The following is a 6,440-nucleotide window of genomic DNA, read 5'->3' on the forward strand; positions in this document are numbered from 1 at the left end:
AGGGATCAGTCTCAATTGAAGGCAAATAATATAATAGGAGTTGCATTAATTAGATTTATTGGAGCTAGTAGGAGTTACTTTATCCCTAGAAAACACAGTAATGTTGAGAAATGCCAAATGAGCAGGCAATAACCTGCCCCAATGGTCTCTGAATTTAAAAAAAATTTTTTTTAAACAAATACGTTTAAATAAATGATATCCAGTGAGGCAGCTCTACAGTCTTACCAACTTACTTTGTAACTAAGTTATCTATGATACTTGGTAATGTCATTGAAGTTTATATTTGACAGCTGACGTGCTGTTGGCATCATTTAAGTTGTTGCCATGTAATTACCAGGCAAACTTGATCTCTCTACTTTACATAGATACAGAACCATGGCAATTGTATTATTATATTATCTCCTAATAGTAGATTTCAAACTAGGTTGTAAACAGAAAGCTTTTTCTGAGAGGGGAGTGGCTTTGTGCAACAGGAAATCTACAGAAAATCCTTTAGAACTTGACATATAAAATGATGACTCAAATCTTTAGACGTTGCATGAATTAGAACTACAATCCCATTTAGGACTCGGATTGTGGGGGAAATGTACTGGCTCTGTTAAAAAAAAGTGCTATTGCTAACATGTTGTAAGCCGCCCTGAGTCTAAGGAGAAAGACGGCATAAAAATCGAATAAATAAATAAATGTAAACACTCATCATTAGATATAAAAAACCACCCCATCAGTAATCTTCAAGCATTCCTTTCATTTATTAAATTCTGCAATGATTGCAATTCAATTTTGAAAGGTTCATTCTAGCCGATTTGTAAAGGTAGCACCAACCTGCAACAATTTAATGTCACTGTGTTGCTCCCAATGTGCATTAAGTTGCATATACTATATACAATAGATGGAACAGGAAGAGCTAATGATCTAGAATTAATCGACTCTACTTTTTATGCTACAATCATGCACTTATTAAATTAATAGAGTTAACGGATTAAAAATAAAAATGCTGAAGTGATTTGGTCTGAAATAAGTGAGGCAATGCTGAGAGGATTATTTTAAGAGATTTGCAAGGGAATATAACGATACTGTATGTTGAAGAATGGAATTTAAATGAATACTGTATGTGTTAGTGTCCAAAAAACACATATAGCAAAAGAAGACATAACTGCTCTAAGAATGTTGAAAAATGTAGTCAGAGTGAAGAAATGTTAAAATAACTGCAATCTGTTTGTGTATGAAAATTGTATAGGTACCTGACAGAAGAATATCATAAGGAGAATTGTTCGCTATACTTCTCCTTATGACATTCTTCTGTATAAATTGGTATAAATTATATTTACCTATATTTCCTCCCTCTCCTTTTATCTCACAGCTTTAACCATCTTACTCTTCTTACTTATTTTCTGTACTGTGGTAAACGTTCTTATCCCAACAGGAAATAGCTCATTGCTGTGCGTTGTGTATGTGTGTATTTAAAAAGCAGTAGCATTTTGAACATACTTGTCTCATTTTTAAACTTCTCTTCCATTCAAATAACTTACATTTTGTGAATCTATACTTAATACAGTATTAAATGAACATGCTCATTGTAGTTGCAAGAAGATAGAAATTGGTTTTGATACTTCAGAAGTCAGTACAGGTAGTCTTCAATTCACAACAATTCATGTAGTAACTGTTCAAAGTTACAACATCATTGAAAAACTTAACACACATTTTCATTTACAATCTTTGCCACATTCCCATGCTCATGTTATCAAAATTCAGATGCTGGGCAACTGCTTTATACTTATGACTGTTCCTGTGACTCAAGGTCATGTGATCACCTGTTGCAACCTTCTGACAAGCAAAGTCAATGGGGAAGCCAGATTCACTTAACAAGCATCTACTAACTTATCAACTGCAGTGATTCATTTAACAACTGTGACAAGAAAGGTTGTAAAATGAGGCAGAACTCCATAAAAAGTGTCTCACTTTTGGGCTCAATTGTGATCATAAATCAAGGACTACCTGGTGTTGTGGTTAGCTCTGGCCCAGCTCCTGACCCAAGGACTGTGGATGTGGGGGAGACATCCACATGCCGCAGGCCTGTTTTTCCCCCAGTGGAATCTGCTGATGAAGGCTCCTCTGACCAAGAAGACACGAGTGACAGGGAGGAGGAGAGTGTGGCAGACAGCTCAGAAGGAGATCAATTATCTAGCTCCTCCTTGGATTCAGAACAAGAGTTAATGATACAGCCACGCATGCGGAGAGCGATGCATAGGCAACAACAACTGAGAGATTATTATCAAAGAAAATGAGGCCACCTGTGGTTGGGTGGGGCTGTGGTAATTAATGAGGCTGCTATAAAGAGCAGCCTGTGGGTTTGGCCATTGTGGAGGATTATCTGATCGTTGTGTTTCGTGCCTGCTTTACTGACTTTGACCTTTTGTGTGCTGATTTTTCCCCGCTTTGAAACTAAACCAGAGCAAAGTGTGTTTCACTTTGTGAAAGAAGAAGGACTGTGAATTGCCTCACAGCTGCAAGCTAAGTATCTCAGAACTGATAAGGGACTTGTACCAATTACCAGTTTGTTTGGGGACCAGTGCTCTTTGCTATACCAAAAGAGGGCTTAGGTTAATTGAATTTTCATTATAAAGAACATTGATTTGAATTTTCAAACGTGTGTGTGTCTGAAATTTGTACCTGTGAATTTTTGGGAGGAGTCTACCAGAGAGCCCGACAGAACACCTGTATTCCAATGATAACCAAGATATAACCTCTTCCTAAGAGATCAGTAGGGGCATGCGTAAGTGCACCAGAGTGACTTCGGTCCCCTCTCCTAATGTTTCTCTTTTATTTCTATCATGTAATAAACATTATATCTTTGTATACCACCAATACATACTTGACAAAACAAACAAACAAACAAACAAACAAACAAACAAACAAATATGGTTTCATCTATGGATGCAATGGGTGCAATTGCTCATATTAAGCAACATTTTTAAAGAAGCAATAATCAGAGAATGAGGCAAAAACTTTAAAAACTTCAACCTTCAAAATTACTTAAGACCTGCTGATCACACTGGAATACGCTACAGAGAATATATGTATAGAAATATCATCATGTAATCATTCTTCCTATGTCAGGAAATTTATATAATTGATCATAAGTATACACCCCTGGGTTTGTTATGTACATCTTTTTGTCTAACATCAAAAGGGAGAAAAGGAAATGAGCAACTTATAGGCAACTTATAATAACACAATGCTTTATTAAAGATTCAGAAAACCTAGAAACAGAGATGTGTTATCCCCTTGAGAGAGAGAATTTCTAATCTGTAGCCGATAGATATTTGAGTGTTAATTATTCATACTAAAATGGTAATTTTTCCTTAGCATTGATCAATTCCAATTTTTCAGTGAGCTGTCAACAAAAACAATTCCTACCAAATAATAGGTATGCTAAAGAAAAGATTCCAACTGCCTTTGTAATAAAAGTAGCTGTTTTTATTGCAAGATTTTGTGTCCTAAAGTATTGAGCTTAGTTAGAAGTTATAATTAGAAGCTTCTAATTAGCTAATTAACTAATTAGTTAGAAGCTTATGTTAGAAATTAAAGCAAAATTAAAGTTAATTGATTCTATTATAATTTTTATTCATGTTGCTTATTTTCAAATACTCATTAAATAGCTGGTAGATTGACAAATACATTAAATAAATAAAATGAAGAAAGGTTCAAGAACGTCATATTTCAGCAAATAGACAGCCTCAGTTACCAAATGGCTCGATATAACCTAGGCTCATTGCCAAACACCTTCCCTTTATTCTTGTACTTTGCCAACTCTCACAGTCTGTAATCTGCATGGCAAGCAGTAATGAGCCTAGTCACAAGGCCAGGAGTGTTTGCGTTGCAGGAACAAGCCCAGGTGTAACGTTTGTTTGCATGCCAGCACAATTGTAACATGTACAAACACCTATGTACTACCCTTGGTATAAACTAAGTCCTGTAAAAATAAAGAAAGCTTTCAGAGTTAAAATGACTCAGCTTCACATGGATAGTATAATAGTAGTGAAAGTTGTGAGTCAAAAAATCACAAAAAATGCACAGTAGGGCAATGTTTTACAATACAAAAAGTGCACCATAGAATGCAAAAACGGAACGGTTAAAGGGAAAGAAGGAAGTTGCTACGGGATGCCAGATTTCATTAATGATGGTGGTGGTAGTATTGCTTTTTTAACCCTTGTGTTCTGTTCGAAAAAAGTTCCTAGTGATATGTTCGGGTCACATACGACCCGGACAGAAAACACTTCATTTGAAGTGCTTATGTTTGGTCAATTTGAAAACTTTTTTCACTTGGAAAGTAGTCTGAACATTTCTGCACACAATGATATGAAAATTGAAATGAAAAAATTAATCCTTATTGGTTTATTTTGCACATAAATGTGCTGCCCCCCCCGTTTTTGTGATTTTTTTTCAATTTATGGATAGTTTTGCTTGCAAAATGCATTCTATTTTACTAAAGTTGGTGTGGGATTGGTAGCTTGAACATTACTGCACACAATGATATGAAAATTGAACTGAAAAAATTAATCCTTATTGGTTTATTTTGCACATAAATGTGCCTCCCCCCGTTTTTGTGAAATAGTCTTTACTTTATGGATAGTTTTGCTAGCAGAATGCATTCTATTTTGCTAAAGTTGGTGTGGGATTTGTAGCTTGAATATTTCTGAACATAATGATATGAAAATTGAACTGGAAAAATTGATGCATATTGGTTTATTTTGCATATAAATTTATTTCAATTTATATAAAAATTATGCTGTTAATTTCAAACTTACATACTTTTTTTTAGTAAAATGGATTTCTTTCATAAAATTAGTTATCTGGCTACAATGTGGTTGATTTTCAAAAGGATATTCCAAATATTTATAGACAAATATGTATAAACAGTGACAATAATGGCACACAGCAAGGCCGGGGTGTGTGGCCCTTTTGTGGCAAAAATAAACCAATAAGAACCATTTTTTTCAGTTCATTTATATTTTTCTCATGTTCAGAAATGTTCAATTTAGTATATCAAACCTTTTGGGGGAAAATTCCTTAGGGATTTGTAGCCTTAAAAAATATAAATTGACACGAAATTCAGAAAGGATGGGGGGAGGGGCTTTTTGATCAAAATAAAAATATAAGTCTCAATTTTTCCAGTTCAATTTTCATATCATTATGTTCATAAATGTTCAAACTAGTTTTCCAGTTGAAAAAGTTTTCAAAAAGATTAAATTCAAGTACCTAAAAAAAATATTTTTGGTCCTGTCATATACGAACAGAAACAGATTTGAAGTTATGATTTTTTTTTGCCCAGAAAACAATTAGCCACCACCCCAAAAATATTTTTTGATGACCAGCATTGTTAAATTGAGTAAATGAATGCCTAAGATTTTAAAGAATATTTCGGATTTGGAGCATAAAAAAATAAAAAGTGAAAATGATTGCAAGCAGCCGAGGGGGGGGGGGAGGCCTTATTTCTGATGTTAAAAAACCAGTAAGAATCATTTTTTTCAGTTCCTTTATATTTTTCTTATATTCAGAAATGTTCAAGCTACCAATCCCACACCAACTCCAGTAAAATAGAATGGATTTTGCAAGCAAAACTATCCATAAATTGAAAAAAAATCACAAAAACGGGGGGGGCGGCACATTTATGTGCAAAATAAACCAATAAGGATTAATTTTTTCATTTCAATTTTCATATCATTGTGTGCAGAAATGTTCAGACTACTTTCCAAGTGAAAAAAGTTTTCAAATTGACCAAACATAAGCACTTCAAATGAAGTGTTTTCGGTCCGGGTCGTATGTGACCCGAACATAACATTAGGAACTTTTTTTGCTCAGCAAAAACTAAGCCCCCCACCCCCCCAAAAAAATTCTCATAGAGAGAACCCCTGAAATGATGAAAAGTCATGAAATTTCAAGTTTCAGATATGCAGGGAAAATTTTTTACAGGGACTCAAACTTGGCTTCGGGTCGCATACGACCCGAACAGAACAGCAGGGTTCTGTAAACTATCTGCTGCGTTTGGAAGTCAGTGACACAGAAAGGCACAAATAAATGAACAGATCTAAATGGTGAAGTTTGAAATGAGAGAATACTATACAGGACTGTTGTATAGTTAGGTGAAAATGTTCCAGTCTGCCTGGATAACATTCAAAGACTAATATGTGTTTATTTCAAGGGAAGTATAGCATAGGTAATATGGAATATTATACCGGGACTTGAAATCCACAAGTCTTACAGTTGCCAAGTTTGAGGACCCTTGGGTAAGCAAAAAGAGAGGTTTATTTTTTATTTTCTGTTCAGTGGACATATTGAAGATGTGATTGGACTGCCATCTGGCTGAAGTGGTGTAGGATTCCTGTTTGAGCAAGGGTTGGATTAGATCAGTGCTTCCCAACCTTAGCTAAGGGACGTGC

This window comes from Erythrolamprus reginae, chromosome 4 (assembly GCF_031021105.1).
Source record: "Erythrolamprus reginae isolate rEryReg1 chromosome 4, rEryReg1.hap1, whole genome shotgun sequence".
Taxonomy (NCBI): domain Eukaryota; kingdom Metazoa; phylum Chordata; class Lepidosauria; order Squamata; family Dipsadidae; genus Erythrolamprus; species Erythrolamprus reginae.